Source organism: Pterocles gutturalis, unplaced genomic scaffold, assembly GCF_000699245.1.
Source record: "Pterocles gutturalis isolate BGI_N339 unplaced genomic scaffold, ASM69924v1 scaffold7808, whole genome shotgun sequence".
NCBI classification, from domain to species: Eukaryota; Metazoa; Chordata; class Aves; order Pterocliformes; family Pteroclidae; genus Pterocles; species Pterocles gutturalis.
Genome location: NW_010120451.1, coordinates 13,817 through 31,719, shown reverse-complemented (window position 1 = coordinate 31,719; position 17,903 = coordinate 13,817).

Below are 17,903 nucleotides of genomic sequence, written 5' to 3'. Positions count from 1 at the left end.
TTCCCACCCAAACCGTTCTGCGATTCCATGACTATGATTCCGTGAGTGTTCCAGCAGTCAAGCATCCTGAGAGAAGTCTTGTGTTGCTGTTTGTCCTACGGGACAGACTGGCACGGGCCAGTTGGTGTAAAAGCTTCGTGCCAGTGACTGGATATAGATCATGCAAGTCATGAGGGGCTGCCATGTGATGAGGAGAAATTGCTCCATAGGAGAAGGCTGTCACCCCCTTCTGTTACTCAAGGCTATAAAAAGTTGCCCTGCCCCAGGTTTTTTCCTTGCGTGTAGTCTCTGATCTGGTGTCTGGCTTGGATAAATGGAGCTTGCATCTCCATCAGGGTAAGGAAGAGGAATAATTAGCGATCTGAAGATATTTATAATGACTCTGCTCTTCATCTCCTCTCCCTGCAGCCATGCATGTGACCCAGGCTCTGTGCTGGATAGACCTGGTATTGTCGTGCCTCGGTCACGGTGGATGCTGGTGACACATGATAGAAAGATGTCAGGGAGACCATCAAAGCTGGCTTTTCACAGGGAGCCCTTGTCTGCACGGAGCCCTTTGGACTGACATGAAATAAATTTGGGGCAGCAGGGGGGAAGCCTTAAATGGGCAAGATAAATTAGAAAGCCTTCTGGTCATTAGAGAAAATAGCCTCGTAGGAGGAAAAAAATAAAACCAGGAACACAGGGGCCTTTGGTTGATGATGAGGTGGGTTGTTAGGCTGACACGTGCCTGGGGATGCACATGATGGGGTGTGGAGGGATAACGTGTCTTGTAGGCAGATGGGGTGAAGCCCTTCTGCCCCTGCGGTTTTAGGTAAAGTCCTTCCATTGGAGAGAAAATGCTGGGGATGGATGGCTGGGTTATACCCCAAAAATTCAAATATGCCCCTAAGTGTGGCTTTGTGGCTCCAGAAAACCTCATTTTCTTCTTTATGACCCTATTTTTCCAGGTGGGTGCTGGAATCTCTGTTTTTTCCCCTTGCTCTGGGCAGCTCTGTGAATTCTTCTCTGCAGCCCAGCACCCATCACTAGTGTCCATCTCCAGTCCCCCCAAATAACCAGAAAAACTTATTTCTATCGACTTCTCAGCACATCACAGCTTCCCATCCTCTTTCTGAGCCCTCCCCCAGGGCTAGACCACTTTGCTGTGATAGCATCCAGGTGATAAAATATTTTTTCCCCCTAAAAAAAAAAAGCAAAAATGGGGAGAAATATCTTTATATCTCCTGTTCGGCTGGAGAGCACGAGATGCCCCCACCTCCTGTGTACTTGCTCTTTATCGCAGCGTGTTGTAACACGTACGTGTGGTGGAGATCAGCGGCTGCAGGGAAGATAAGGAATTGAGTCCCAAGGGCTGTAAATTATAGCTGTGCTTGCAAACTGCCTGGCTGGTGAAGCAGCGTGCTTGAACATGTGAACCAGAGCCAGGCAGATGTATGCCACAGGCTGAGGGTGCCAGATTTGCTCGGTTTTGCTCCGGTGCCACCGAAGCATCCCTAGCCGCGGGCCAGGAGCTATTCGACAGCTCCCTGGCCTTTGAATTCCCGAGGTCAGCCATGCGCTGCCACCCTTGCTTGGGTTTTGCTTTCGCTTGGGTGGTTAGTGGGAAATGTCAAGCGGAGAAGCTGCCAGCTGTGCTGATGGGCAGGAAAACCTCGTGCTCACGATACAGCGTGTAGTCATCCTTGTAGAGAACCTTTCCTTTGGTTAGGAGCAGAGCTGCATTGCTTTTTTAAAGGGTGGGGAAAAGATATCTATTCATGCAGTGGTTTTAATTCTATTTTTTTAAATGAGTTCTGCTGCTGTAGCTCCTGTGTAAGCACTGGGTATCTCTGTGCATGGAGAAAAACCTCAATAAAGCCAACAGAAGGCTACCAGAGGCTCTGACGGATCACTTGGGAAGATGTGCTCCAAGGGAGTTACTCCTTGCAGGCAGGAATGGTGAGGAGATGCCACTGTTGGGTTTTCTCTAACCTTTGGAATATGTCGCTTAGTTAAATATAATATTGCCAGCATCGCTTTCCCAGCTTGTAACATGGTTTTTTTTTTTCATCTCTTCAAACAATCTCGCATTAAAGGCACGCGTCCTCCCTGGGGGAGGATGGGAAGTTCTCAGATGCCATTTTTAGAAGCCTATAAACAGATGTTTTGGCTCCTCCTGAAAGACATCACGGACATAAACGATGCTGGACCGTATCTAACAGGGGTTCTTCAGCTCCGTCCCGTCACTAATGGGGGTTTGTGGTTGATGCTGCAGTGGAAGCTCCTGGCCCCAAGACCTTATGGATGTCAAGTTGGGTCTTCATAATCCTCAGGATGAGACGCTTGCCTCTTAGAAGCTTTGGGTTGGTTGTAAAGGTGGATGTTGGCTTAAGATCCACTGTGGCGTGGGGGGGTTTGAGGCCTGGGTGTCATGATCTGTTGCTCATCCAACAGTTTGGAGCCTGGCAGCTGAAGGGTGGGTGGGACACTGGTGAAGGGTCGATGGGACACTGGTGAGGACTATTTTAACAAGATGAGGTGACTCGATGTATGTTGAGCTTAGAGCAAAGAAACAGCACGACAGTCACCCAACCACGTACCCCTGGATAACCTGCAGGACTCTTGAACCCAAGGGAGGGGATGTGGGTTTCTTTGCTTACAAAAGTGTTGGCTTGGCTCCCACCGCTTGTGTTGGGCCGGCTCAGTGTGAATTTATCCCCACACCAGGTGGGTGAGTGTGCGCGCCCTCAGCAAGAGCTAATGGCACTGTGTGCTCTCCTGCTCACGCTCTTGTGTGTCAAGAAGCTCCAATACTTGGCCCCGCTGCCTTCTTCCCCGTCTGTGTGACCTTGTCTTCAAGCAAACACAACTGGAGCTAAACCTTCTCCCTAGGCTTGATCTAAAACCCACTTCACTGCAGCGTTGAGAAGAGCTATTGCCTTCTTCAGGGTTTCTTCTGGAATTAGGAGTGACACCTGTTGCACAGACCCTTAAGGAAGGGTAAAAGGGGCTGATGGGAGCATCTCTTCCCTCTCCTGGTCCTCTTGGGGCTCCAGTGACCATTTCTCTTGGCTTGCTGGAGCAGACCAAGATGGTCTTTCCATCAGAGCATCCTACCTGGGGTCAACATGTCTACCTGGGGTGCTCCTGCCTGCAGCGCCTTGGCTGAGGTCTCTTCTCTAGGCTGCCCTGGAGCATCTTCTCCTTCTCTTCCAGTGACCTCCTCTGCACTGGGGACTACAACACCAAAATGTCACAGAATGTCACATCCCTGCCCTGACCTGCTGCTTGGCTGGAGGCTGCTTCAAGGCTTGATTTCCACCAGAGGTTCCCATCCAGCCATGAAAAAAGAGCCAACATGACCCTTGCTTTCAAGATGACCAATAACTTGACATTGGGGCCGACTCCTAGCCCTGGCAATCAAAAAGAGAGAGAATGTGGAGAGAGATACCCTTTAGAAATTTCCATCCAAGACAGGCTGAAGGTTTTCCCCCCTTTTGCTTCCCCCAGTATCTTCTGTAAATCTTTTTTTCCCCCACTCTGACCATCCCAGGCGATACCGTCTCTCTTCCATGCTGCACAGAGATATCTTTTGATTCTCATCTCGCTGGCTCATCAATTTACTAAGATGCTTTTCTCTCCAAGCTCCCCATCCCTTGTATCCAACTCTATTTTAATGCTTGTTTGCCTTCTAGACAACGCCTGCAGCAAAGTCTTGTCTGATTTTTACCCCACGCAACAGCTTTGGAAGAGGAGTATAAGGGGTTAACTGGTTTTCCGCCTGCTCATAAATGAAAATACATCAAGAAATGAGCAGCGAGGTACATGACACCGAGGAGGAGGAGTATTTCTGCACGCTCACTTAACGGCAGCAAGTATTATCTTGTTCCTAAACATGGTTTTGAGTGGGTTGATAGGAAGAATATGTCACCGCGTAGGCACTGAGCCTTGTCACATAGTGATTTCCAATACAATCTACGCGACGGCAGACGACGGCAAGCTATTGCCTGGGAAAAAGCCGATTAGTATGCCGCGACGTGTTCCTTCTGACAACTTCTGGGCTGAATGGGGCTCTTGGGAGGGATGAAATCACAAAACATGCCGTGGATGGGGTCTCGTGGCCCTCTCAATCAGCCTTCCCCTGGCAGAGCCAAGGGTCGGATCATAAGTTGGCCAAAATCACTGAAATTATACAGTTGTGGTTGGTTTTTTTGGGTGATTTTTTTTTTTCCTCCAGCTGCACTTTGGCTTTTTGTATCCAGGATGAATAGTGTTAAGAAAGGAGCATCCTTCTCCATCGTGGAGTGGAAGAGGGAATAAGGGTCTTGGTGTGGCCAAGGGATGGGGAGCCGTGGTGGGATGTGAAAAATGAGTGTGTGGCTTAAAGGATTTTTGTCATTAGAGTTTTATTGCTCAACCTGGGACTCAAGGCTGTCCTTTTGCACCTTTTAAGTTTTTCCTGCAGAAACAAGCAATCCTTTGCTGTGGCAGTAATAAACCTTAGGAAAATGCTGACTATAATTAAGATGGAAAGAAAAAATACTTCTCAAGGACTTGAGCTGCAAATAAAATAGGAGAAAATACGAATGGAAGAGAAAAAAAATTGCTGTGTGTCCACTCATGTTGCTTAAAAATGGAAATAGCAGAGGGAGAAGGAAAAAAAATCCATTTTTTCAGGGGTTGCACTCAAGCAAGAAGCCACTAGATGGCAAGCCCACCCTGCCAGCGGTTGGCAGCTGGGCTGCATGGGGAGGATGCTCAGAATGGGGAATTTGGGGGGGATCCTGAGCCACCTTTGATGTCTGGATGTCTTTTCCCCTCCAGCGCCATCTGAGTGCATCCAGCCCATTGCTGCGACATTTACCTTGGGGCTTGTTGCGTTTTTAACGTCTCGAAGGTGTGCGTGGGAGGGCTGGGGCAAAGCGGTGGTTTTTCTCTGCTCCATCAAATACTAACCTGGGCAGGGAGAAATCTGCATCTGGTGGTGTGCTTTGTCATAGTCACTGGAGAAAAAAAAAAAAAGAAAAGCTGTTTGGAGGAAGATTCTGGATTCTGCAGGCTTGCTGTCACTGCTGCGGTGATGGAGAAATGATCCATGACCTGGTCAGCAGTCTTAGCAAACTTGAAAACTTTTTTTTTCCTGCTTGTTTTTGGGCTGCCGAATTATTTCTCTTTCACAAGGGAGAAATATCTGTCTTAGGGCAGATCCTCCATTTAAATCACAAATACCCCCCTGCGAATGAGTCTGGCCCTGATAAAGGAGCATCTGGGGCAAGGTGCAGGTCAGGAGGGTCCCCAGCCCTGCTCGGAGGGTCCTGGCCATCTGCTGGGGTCCCTCTCCTGCACCGTCCCATGTCCCTGGGGAGATGCAGGGATGCTCCGAGTTTCCTTTTCTTTTCTGGGACCAGTAAGCCCAATTGAATTTTCAGACATCTCCTCTAAAAGGCCCATTTGTTTCCCAGCGAGGGCGAGCGCAGATGGGTGGAAGGGGCTGGGGGGGGTTTTATGTGTTTATAAACTCCCGCAGATATCTCCGCTCAGCACCCCGTGCTTTTTATCGACCCTAAATTCCCACTCCTGCAACACTTCATTGCACCGTAAGCAAACAGGTGGCTGTCCCTTTTTTCAGCCCATAAAACGCCGTGTTTCTCACTGACTCTTGTTTTTTTGTCCTTTTTACGCATCTCCAAGGAAGGGAAACGTTGGCTTAAAGGGACTTTGTCTGAATGCTAATAAATGGCAACCAGGCATCACCTCGGAGGGCTTGGACATGATTTGGGGGTGCATGGCAGAGGAAACAGGCTGCTCTAGGTGGAGGTGACAAATATCTGAGTCTCTGAGCTGTTTTGCCATCCTTTGTGTCGGCTGCAGGAGAGGGACATGAGGACAATGCAGAACTCATGGGGCACTGGTGCTGGGAGGAGGGAGGAACAGCAGCTGTGTTTTGGGGGGCTCCAGGGCTGGATGTGGTACCCATGGAGGGCAACCTGGGCGTTTGGGCTTCCCTGTGCCACCCGTGAGAGCTCTGCCCTCGGCTGGCACTCATCTACTGGGGGGTCTTTAGTTGCTGGGCATCCAGCTTGATGGTAAATTATCTCTGCAAGCAGCAGCTCACTGGGGAGTGTGGAAAGGCAGCAGGGCTGGAGTTCGACTTCTTCTGCAACTGATCTCTGAAGTCCGGCTCTTGCTTTTAATGATTTCTCCGCCAGCCGCTGCTGGAGCTCTCGTTCGAGCGCTGCCTTCTCTCTGTGCCACGCTCGGGAGTTCATTATCCCGCCGGAGGGTAATGACTGAGACGAGGGAGGTGGCGGTGGGGGGTCTGGGAGATGGAAACTTTTCCTGTGAACTTCTACGTCCTCGTAGCATCTGCTGGAGAGCCCATGGTGTCCCCCCGACACTGATGCTCATCCAGGACCCCCCAGCATCCGGGGGTGGTTTCTGCAGGATGTGGGCCAGGGCTGTTATCAGTGGGTCTCCTGGTATTCCTTTTACTTCATTATTGCTTTGGGAAGGGGGAGATAGAAAATCTGATGAACATCTCACCCCACGGTCTTCCCGATGTCTTTTGGTGGGCGAGGGGCTCTCCAGCCCCCCCTGGGATGTGGCCAGCAAGCTGGGAGCATCGAGGCATGGGAAGGCAGCCCCTGGATGGTCTTTAGAGAGAGGGGAAATCCTTTTTGGAGCAGGTTGGGACTCATTCTCCAGTTTCTAGTATTAGGAAGGAGGAGAGGTGGCTGCTTGTGCAGGCTGCAGCCCAGGAGGGGTCAGCACAGCCCAAGGATTGGGAGGGGAGCGGGCGGGGGGATACCCTGGAGAGGGACTGGGAGAAGGGAGAACCACAGAGCGCTCCTGCTCCACACCACTATCGCTCCGAGCATCGCTGGGACCAACCTCAGCAGGTTGCAGTGCCCTTGGTCACCACGTTGGTGCCTGTTGGGATGGTTCAGGTGATGACTATCGGCTTTTCTTGGGGAGCTCCCGCATCCCTTTGGCTCTGTGATGAAATAATTCAATGATGGGGAAAGATGTCAATTAACAGCGATGGGGGGGTAGGTTGGCGATAGGGATGCTCGGCTGTTGGTTGATATTCTGCCAAACTACGCAGTGTGTGGGTTTCAAAATGCTGCTGCCTTCTAGTGGTTAATTATTAATTGCTGGGGAGCCCTCAGCTGCCCTAGATGAAGATGATCCCCCCTTTTTGTGACGCCCCAGACAGTGTTTCCCTCTGCCAAGGATGCAAATCTCCATCGCTGAAGCATCCAGCAGCCAGAGAGGGCAAGGGCTGGGGGAGGGATGTCTCCTGTCTGTCTGCAGCCCGTCTGTCCTTCCGCGGGGCGCAGGGGTTGAGTGCGAAGGTGGCTGGCTCCTCTTCCTCTCCCGCAGGGATGGGATGTGACGGTGCCGCGTCGGGGACCTGAACAGATGGTCTGGCCCGTGCCAGCCCTTCGCACCGGTGCTGGTTGGCGAGGGCAGGGAAGTGCCACAAACCAGTTGCTAATTAGTAATTAATCAGTGAAGCGTGCTGCAAACAGGAGGCTGCAGCAGATGATGGTGATGGGGGGGGTTGGATAAACGCACGGTGCCCTCGGGAAGATGCAGATCAGGTGTTTGCAGCCTCTGCTGATAAACCAGCGCTGGGATGTGCTGCTCCGCGTCCTCCTCCCATCCTCGCTGGGCGTTTGTCCAAGAGGCTGACTTTTAGGAGCCCCTCATATGGGGTTTGGGCAAAGTCCTGGGGGCCGGTGTGGAGCAAGCATCCTCCTGCGATGACATCCATCCTTGCTCCGGGATTGTGTGCGAGGGATGGCAGCAGCACAGAAGGAGTTTTTGTTCTTTTTGGGGAAGTGAAACCCTGAAGGCTGCGTCTTGGAGTAGGAAATGAGTAAATATCTCCGGGCTTGGTCCTTCAGGTGGGGACACAGCCATTGCACAGTGGTGGAAGAAAGTGTCAGAGGTAGTTTTGCCCATGTTGAGCTTCAACCGTGGAGCTCTTCCAGTGCTTGGTAGGTCTCCATGAGATCCGTGTTAGCTCGCTGGGGTGGAGAATCAAATTTCTATCTTCCTCATATCCTGGTGTAACGCCTTTGGAACTATCTCACCCATCTGTTTTTCCGTTCTGATTCCAGCAGCTTGTTTGCAAAGAAGGATAACGACCCTCTTGCTGCAAGCTGCTGGTTTGGGAACCCAGGGATGGACCCAGTCCTGGAGGAGAGGGGGATGCAGCAGTGATGGGGTACCCCGGTACCCCCTGAGCACCCACCCGGCTGTTTTTCATGAGCAGTGGGGATGCAGACCCGCATCATTCCCTTGCAAAACTTTTCAGGCTAACCTGAAGCCAGCTCAGCTTTTCTTCCGCTCCTCGGCTTTCGGTTCTGCTGACGTTCCCCAAAAAAGCAACTTTGCACCTTCCCCGCCGCAGAGCGAGGAAAAAGAAAGCGGAAGGGTTGGTGCCGAGAAAGCAGAATGAAAAAAAGCTGTAAAGCAGAAGTGACTTGAGTGCTGAGGTGGCTCCGAGCGTGTCTCGCTGCCGTCTGAGGGGCAGAAGCGCCTAATGCGTTCGGACAGGGCTGGGGATGCTGGTGCTGCTCCAGCTCTGCCCCGCTCAAAATTCCCTTTGCTTGGTCCAGCAGCATCTTCACACCTGGGCTCCTTTATTTCCAGCTTTCAGAAGTCCCAGCATTTTTTTGTGAGGGGTTGGGGAGCATCCTATGCACCCCCCAGGGATGGGATGAGGTTTCCAGGTCCCCAAGTTGGGGACTCTCCCCTTTTCAGATGCCAAGCCTCGTACCCATCACTCTCCTGCATTTTGGTGGCTGTTTTTTGCCTTTTCCCTTGGGATCCAACATCCTGAGTTGCGATGGGCTTTCTCTGGGGCAGGAGCAGACCTCCAAAGTGCCAAGTCCCTTTTATTTTATTTTATTTTATTTTATTTTCCCCATCCCCTGCAGTAGCCTTGTTCTGGTGCTGCTGAGCCAGAAAAAAAAAAGGAATATATCCTCAGCTGATGCACTTACACCATCAGTTAATCCAGTCGGTGCCGGGGTCGGTGTCAGGAGTCTGCAGCAACAGCCTCGAGTGACATATTTAGGCTAAAAGGACGGTGACCTCGTGGCTCTGCCCTCCTGAGCTCAGCCTGGGCTTTGCCCCCCACCCTCCCGCTCCATCACAGCGCGGTGCTGGGATTTACTGAGGATGCTGGAAGCAAACGGGGCCTCTTGCTCTCTGCCATCCGCCTGCCTCACCCCAAATCAGCCCATAGCTCATCTCCTCACATATGCTCACCCCAAATCTTGGCCCCAAATTTGTGTTTATGGAAGCAGCTGCCGGCTGCAGGCTTCTCCCTGCCCGTCCTGGCGGGGAATCGCCCGTCTGCCGCCGCGCTTGACCCATCCAAATAACCTTTGTGAGCAGCTGGATGCTGCAATGAATAACTTTTTTTTTTTTTTTTTTTTTTTTTAGTTCCCTGACCCTTTTCCCAAACTCGATGCTCTGAAAAAAAGTGGGGAAAATGGGAACCATCCCCCTGCCCCATCAGGAATCCAAGAGCTGGTGGCTCGAAGGACTGGGAATAGCTGCAAGCATCTCAGCTCCCGGTGAGCAGGGTTGTTAGGCGGCTGTTTCCACGTTATTCCTGTTGATTATTTTTAAAAGTGATGCTCCAGAGAGCCACGTTTCTTGCCTGCTGTGGATTAAGCTATTTGCAAGCGCCGGGTGCTGATAGACCGGCTTCCCCAGCCCAGTGCCCTGGCGCTGCTGATGGAAACATCAAGGCAGCCAGGCCCCCGCTAATGAGCTACCTTGCCCTAATTCAAACGAGCTCGGTTTTACAGGGGGGGGAAAGAAAAAAAAAAAAAAAAGGAGAAAGTCAGAAAGTAGAGCTGTGCATCATCAAGACATGATTCTTTTTTATTAAAGGCTGATGCCATCCCGACCGGCTATTTCAGCTCTCATCTATCATCCCAAATAAGAAAAGAAAAAAAAAAAAAGAAAACAATTAGCTCGAAACAAAATCCTTGTAACGGCTGTGTTTTAATTACAAATAAAAAGCTCTCCAAATAGGGCTATCATGCAGAAAGAAAAAAAATTTCGGCTGCTTGGCTTGGTGCAGATGCTTTGCTTTGTGGAAATGGCTGTTACGGCTCCGTCGCTGTTTATTCGGTCGCGAAGGAAAAAAAGGGGGAAGAGCAGCTGCGTAGCAACCCGGCAGCGCTCACATCTGGTGCCGGCGGGGCCGTATCCTCCCCTTGGCTGGGTGTCAGGCTGGGAACCCCAGCTTGGGGGGTTCTGGGGGTGCAAATGGAGGGGTTGAAGGTAGTTCAGGGAGAGGGAGCTTGGGGATCCAACCACCCCCATGCATCTCCCTTGCTCCTGGGGATAAGTCCCCAGCAGGGTGGTGGGTAGGGCTGTTGTATCCAGGGAGTGGTGAAAATGAAGCAGGGTGGGAGAGATGGGTAATTAAAATTAAGCTGGGTACCGGAGAGATGCTGCTGTGCTGGGAGAGCTGCATCCTCCCGGCTCCTGGTACCAAAATTGGGTGTAACAGGCAGGATGCTCCCCCGGGGCTGGTGCTGGTATCCGTAGGGCATCGTTTTCCCAAGGCAGAGCATCCAAATACATCCTTCCCAATCTGGACAAATCCAAATTTTGGAACCAGTGAAAAATTGTTATAATTTAGGGCAGCGCGGAGTCAAACCCCTGAAATTTGCAGGAATCTGGTTTCTATATGGAGCTGGCAGCACTGGTTTTGGGGTATTTGGGACTCCGTGTGCATTTCTTGCCTATGTCTGTGAAATTGTTTTTAATTAGGTACCAATTAGTGGGTTCGTGGTGCTGGGGATGCAGCATCTCGCATCCACACGGAGCGGAGGGATGGGTACCAGGATGACAGGGATGGAGGCGGCTCTGTTGGCGCTGGTCGCCCGAAGCATCCTCCAGCCTCGGTGGTGGGATGTCTGGGGTGATGGATTTATTTTCCATGGGTAATAAATCTTCCAGAATGTTCTGCATCCAAGCGGAGCAGCTCGAAAGGTTGGACCAAAGGCTTTGCAGCTGCGAATCGATAGCACGTACCAGGGCTTGGAGAAAGTTTCAGCCGCGGATGAAACAGGATTAATTCACCATAAACTCAACCAATGGAAAATCAGGAGGGCTTCCCGTTAATCTCCCTGATTTCTTGAATTTCGTGATGATCTGCTGGCTGGGAATGGGAAAAGAGGAAAAAGCGAAATTTTTTTTTTTTCCCCCTTGGTTTGATGGAAGGTTTGTTGCGTGGTAGGATGGATGTGGATGTTTTAGGACTGTTGGCAATGGTAGCAGCGCCCTTTGGGGCCAAAAAACACGGTGTTGCTTTGTGATGGAAATGATATTTTGGTGAAGTTTCTTCTTTTTTTTTGGGAGGGGAAAAAAAAAAAAAAAAAAAGGCTTTATTCTCACTAAACCAAGCGCAAGCCTGTTTCCAGCCTGAGGTTTCTAATTCTCCTTGTAAATATTTTGATTGTTTCTCTACCACACGCTGTAAAAAAGCCACTTTGGCGCCTTTTCATCCTGCTCCTAGCGACGGGGGCGTAAACCTGGAAGCCGCCTGCTGAAAGTGAGGGGGTGGTGGTGGCACGAAAGTGATGTAAACCTTTTTATTGAAGGTTTAAACAACAGAAAAAAAAAACAAAAACCAAACCAACTCCAAAACCAGCAGCGGAGTTGGGAAACCTCAGCCGCCAGCGAGACGACGGATCGAATTTGAGTGTCACCGAGCTGCAGCGAACTGCTATTGTGTTGATTTTTCTAAAGATCCGGAGCCATCAGAGAAATGGAACATAATTACTGCCCTGTTTATCGACTGCAGGCACCGAAAAATCCATCACTGTGGCAAATTAACCCCCTCGCCGCCAAAATGCGGCTGGGCTGAAACGCTCCTGCCTCCGTCCCTGTTGGCTTTTCGCTCTCCAGCCGCTCCGGGATGTGGATTCCCGGCAGCATCCCCTCGACGTGGAAAGCATCTCTATTGATCCATAATTATATGAATTTCTCTTTTTTTTTGGCTTTCCAGCTGTTTTCTTAGCAGCTGTCAGGGATCGATAGGGATGATGTGGGGGTTTATGTCCTTGCGATAAATGCCGTGTCCTCCAGCATCTTCTTCCTCCCTCCTCTTCCTCTCCAAAGTGTGTGCTCCTTGCTCTTGGGAAGGGAAAGCCAAGACCCCGCTGCAGGTTTGGGTTTTCCAGGGAATGGCGGGGATGGAGCCGGTGTCCCCCTTTGCCGTGACCCTTCCCGCAGCCTGGCTGGCTCTTGGCACTGGCCCTAAGCCCTTTATCAGCTGGGACCAGTCTGAGCATCTTCGAGCTCGGCTGCGGCGCCGGCTGATGCTGGAGACAGCATCTCAGCTCCTATCTGTGGAATAAGGCAGAGGAGCAGGATGGAGGGGACAAAAAATCCTCCTGTGCCTGGAGCTGAGGGTTTAAACAGCAGGTCTGGGGAGGTGACATGGAAATGTCCCTGTTGGGGACACAGAATGCCTGTGGGAGCTGGAGGGGATGGAGCTAAGGGGGGGTTTGTGCAGGATGATCCCTGGGCCATGAGGTGGGTCTAAGCAGCAGCCTGGAGCTTTTCTGGTTCAAGCATTGGGTTGACGTCGCGTGGCTTGCCAGAACTTTCTTTGCACCATATTTGTGCCGTGAGCTGTACGTAGGGGCTTAGAGGGAGGGTTTCTTGCTGCCGGTGCCTTCTAACCAGTAACGACGTCTTCAAAATCCTGCACTGAAACTACGCTGGACTAAACCTGGCACTTGTGGCGATGGCATCAGGGATGCGCTCGGGGTGTCTGGTGGGGTTGGTGGCTCTGGACCAGCCCTGAACGTGGAGGATGAAGCTCACCGCAGGTGCGTGGGTCACCAAAACCTCTCTGGTCTTGTGTCTGGGATGCTTTTTCCTGGAGCTGCTGCTGGGCACAGCCCTGGGCAGCCCTTGTAAGCAAGGGGAGGTGGGGAAGGGACCAGAGCATCCCCACAGCATTAACCAGGCACAGCAGCATCCCTGCAACGTTATTTAGGGACCATTGTATGAACCAGGGACTGCAGCATCCCTGCAACGTTATTTAGGGACTGCAGAGTCCCTGCAATGTTATTTAGGGACCGCAGCATCCCCGCAATGTTATTTAGGGACCACAGCATCCCTGCAACACTATTTAGGGACCGCAGAGTCCCTGCAACGTTATTTAGGTCTGCAGCATCCCTGCAACATTATTTAGGGACTGCAGCATCCCTAAAGAATTAACCAGGGACCACAGCGTTAACTAGGGACTTATGGCATCCCTTCAACATTAACTAGGGGCTGGTGCATTAACGAGGGACTGCAGCATCCCCCCAGTGTTAACCAGGCTGGTTTTTCTGAGCTGTTTTGGAGGGAGATGGCCCGTTGCTTGGGCTTCTCTTGGCCACCGCATCCCTGCCTGGCTGCTACGTTTCGCTGCTCCCATCTGTCCTGGACCGCTTGTGGGATGGATGGTTCTTGTGCTTGGCTCTGATGGGTGATGGAGGATGAGGCTGGACAGTCTTCCCAGTCACCCACGCACGTGGTGTGGTCTGCTCCATGTCAGCCTGGCGAGGATGCTGTCCTTTGTGTAGAGACACCATAAATTAAACAGATTTAACGAAACTACAAAAAAGTGGGAGGACTCTGAGATTTCTAGAAGGATCTAGTGGATAAACTTCACCTTGGCTTGAGATGGGACATTTTGTTGGGCGATCCCTTGGCCAAGGAGAAATCAAACATCCCATACTGCTGCGGTGCCCACTGTCTCCTTGGGGTCAGATCTGGGATGACTTTTGTCCACCATCCTCGATGGGGCTTGGTGGGGTGCCTCGTTCCCCCATGATGGGTTCAGGACCTTCAGGGGCTGAGGGATGCTCTTGCAGGGTTTAGGTGGCATTTTGCCTCTTGCCCCCAATTTGGGGCTGCGAGCTGGGACTGAACTAAATCCTAAATTTAAATATCAATATTTCTGGGGAAGGCAGGCAGACCTTGCACCAGCACAAACCATGCCAAGCTGCTCTTTTTGGGGCAAAAAGGCCATTTCTGCCAAAAACGGAGCCTGGTGTTTGGGAGGTGTGAACCAACGATGTTGATTAAAAGCATCTTGAGCATCGCCCAAAATCCTCCCCTTCCCAAAACTCTGATGAACTAAAAAGTTATTTGCCCTGATGGGAATTGGGGTATTTTTGGGGCAACAACCCAACCCAGAGTCTGTTGTCCCCAGACCACACACTCACCCCCTCTCCATGCTCAGGGCGTGTTGTAGGAGAGCGATGAACCAAAATAGCCGATATAATAAAAAATCTGATTTTATTTAGGAAGAGGGTGGCTTCTTGAGAGACAACATCTCCCCAGGTTGCCTTGGGGTGAGGGTTTCACCCCAGGGTTGCCACTTCGAAGGGACTTTGGGGATATTTTCAATAAGGTCCATGAAAGGCAGCTGGGAAGAGCCCAACCACCGCTTTTTGCCTTGAAATCACCGCCCAGAGCCTCATGTTTTTTTTGGTTGAAAACCAGCTGAAAACCATAAACCCTCCTATCCTCCTTCCGCAGCTTGAGGAGTTTCCCCTTCTCCCCCTTTTTGCCTCTTCTGTAAATAAAAAAGAGCTTTATTGATTTTATTTCACTAACGGAGAAATAATTTAACTTTGGCCCCCGGCTCGCAGGATGCTAAACTCCAGTCAGGAGTGTGGTTTTTGTTTTTTTTTTTTTCCCTTCCTTTTATAGTGTTTCTGATCTGTCTTTATGATGCCAGTGCTGACACATCCTAAACTACAGCGTGGCTATAACCCTCAGAAAAAAACCTCCCAGCGGGATTGAAATAGCGGCTGGCAACTGTTCCTTCCTCGCTGGAGCTTGTGAATCAAAAACCAGCGACGGTTTAAGCAAAGGCTTGTGCTGGGGAAGGAGGACTTACGCCAGAGCCGATGCATATTTTATCACCGCGCGTATTCACTCGCAGCCCTTTTCCCTTCGAATGCCACACGGGTTTTAATTAAACAGTCATTGGCGAGGCTGTTATTCTAGCTTGGAAAGCCTCCAAATGGCCGTGTTTTTTCCCCAAAACGAGCACAAGGGGATGTGCTCCCATCCCCCCCATCCTCACCGAGTTTTGTCTTCTGCAAATACCACTAATTACATTTGTCTGGCCGGACGCCGGCACGGCGATAGCATCTTTCATTAGCACTGACCTCTCCGCGCTCGCAAGGAGCTGGCAGACGTTCCCGGAGCGGTGCCGCGTGGATGCTGCCAAGAAATGTCCCCTTGGCACCGGGCAAGCAAGCGACGGGGTCGTGTTGAGCCCCGGTTCGTTAATGTTTGCTTGTAAATGAGGTTCTGTAGCTTGGGTGCAGATCCTGGTCTATACAAGTGGGTTACTCCTGGTTGCAAACCAGAGTGGAGAAAGGTTGAGGTTGGTGCCCCCAGGATTGGCTCTACCAAGGGGTTGGTGGTGACATGGTGCCTCCAGGATCTGCTCTGCTGAGGGGTTGCTGGTGACATGGTGCCTCCAGGATCTGCTCTACTGAGGGGTTGGTGGTGACATGGTGCCTCCAGGATCTGCTCTACTGAGGGGTTGCTGGTGACATGGTGCCTCCAGGATCTGCTCTACTGAGGGGTTGCTGGTGACATGGTGCCTCCAGGATCTGCTCTACTGAGGGGTTGCTGGTGACATGGTGCCTCCAGGATCTGCTCTACTGAGGGGTTGCTGGTGACATGGTGCCTCCAGGATCTGCTCTACTGAGGGGTTGGTGACCTGATGCTCCCCAGATCTACTCTACCAAGGGGTTGGTGGTGACCTGGTGCCCCCAGGATCTGCTCTACCGAGGGGTTGCTGGTGACATGGTGCCTCCAGCATCTGCTCTATCAAGGGGTTGGTGACCTGATGCTCCCCAGATCTACTCTACCGAAGGGTTGTTGGTGACACGGTACCTCCAGGATCTGCTCTATCAAGGGGTTGGTGGTGACTGGGTGCCCCCAGGATCTGCTCTGCTGAGGGGTTGTTGGTGGCCATGCATGGGTGGTCAGCTCCTATTAGGTGCAGGAGGGGTGAAGAAATGAGTGGGAGAGGACAGGACGTCTCTCCTTGGCTTTAACCATCTCATGGTGGCTCTCCTGATGGCGATGCAACCCGTAGCGGCGTAGACATTGCTGTAGGCAGCTGTCCCTAGGGTCTAGAGAAACCACGGCTGGAGGTCGAGAGGTCCCAGCATCTAGAGATGCTGTGATGGGTCTCTGCCTTCCCCTGGCTTTAAATTCCCACCCAGCTCCTCAACCATCGACACAAGTTTGCTCCTGCTTGTCAGGAACAAGATACTAATTTGTCAGTTTGCTACGCTTAACATTTCTTTCATGTATCCCGTCGGTTTTAAATGCAAAACATGTCTGGATAAGCTCACTTTTTTTTGCTTTTTGGGTTGGTTTTTTTTTTCCCTACCCTGCTCTAGCCGATGCATTGAAGGTAGCTGTGTTTAACTAATAAAAAAGATTTTAAAATGCTGGTTTTGCACTTCTTTAATTGACTTCAAATTTCCATTCGCATGCAGCCTGGCACATTGCGAAAGGAAAAAAAAAAAAAAAGAGCGCCAAGCAAATAAGAAATGCGTCACTCGGTGGTTTTTTACCATAATCAAAAATGTAAAAATTAAGAATCTGAATCAATGTACATTAAACTATGTAATTGCCTAAATAAACGTGGCGGGGGTAGATAATGGGTCTTCCTGATTAGAAGAAAATCCTGAATTTAGTGCAGAGGTTACCTTTGGTTGAAAAGCAGTAGGGTTTAGTGGTCGCATCCTTCTTTTGGGGGATAAACCAGGCAGAGGGGCTTGGAGGGCAGCGATGGGTCCAGGCACTAGTGGAAGGATGAAGGAACCAAGAGCATCTTTGGTGGCACCCTTGAGGGAGTTACAGGGATGGAAGAATTGCTTGTGGATGGTGGGAATTGGTTTTCCCAGTTTCATGAGCCCCATGGTGGTTGTGTTTCTCTTCCATCCTGGTGGTCCCTGACCCAATGAGGGTCTTGGTTTGCAGTTGACCGGTCTTACAGCAAGGGAAGAGGTTCCCAAGGGTGGGATCTTCCCAGTAAACTCCCAGCCTGGATCGGTTTATTGTGGCTTCTCGGTGGTTGTCATCACTGGAACTGGCTCAGGGTGGTTGGTAGCTCCACGGTGCACATGGTGGAGTTTGATCAGGATGCACCGCGTGCCTCCCAACCCTTTTCCCTGTAAATTGTGGCAGCTTTGCTAATCCCATCAGTGAAAAAAAGTAATATCTTAGTGCCATAGGGTGCATGGAAACTGCTCGATGGTCTTACAGTTGAGCTGCAAGCCTGTGCTTTGGGACCTGGTGGTGGTGGCAGGAGCCATCCGGTGACACTGCTGTTGTCACCATGCCTACCAGTGCTCCAAAGGCTCCTCCCCTGCGCTGGTATTTGAGAGACAAAAAAAAAAAATCCTCCAGGTTGGAGTATCAGTTTGCATTTGTCCTTTCCCCTGTGCTTTCCCTTAACTCCAGCCAAAAGTCATCTCGCCGTCAACCACCGGGTCGCTGCATGCTTTTTGCTCCAAAGCTCATTGTCCTTCCCTCTGGAACAAGCAGTGCTCCAGCACGGGATGTCCCCAGCGCTTTTAATCTTGAAAATGCCTCCCCAGGCGAATTGTGTTAATATTGGAGAGTGCAGGAGAGGGGGGAGAGCTGCCCACCCTCGGTCATTGTTATTCATCGCCCACTGTCAGGCTGGGTAAATGGGAAAAGCTTCTGGGTTTGGAGGTTTCAGCCTGGCAGCAAGTGGTTAAAGGGAAGGTGAAATATTAAGCCGAAGCAAAAAGGTACTGGGAGAAGGGCAGGGTCCCAGGAAAGCTTTTCTGGGGATGTAAACAAAAAAAAAAAAAAAA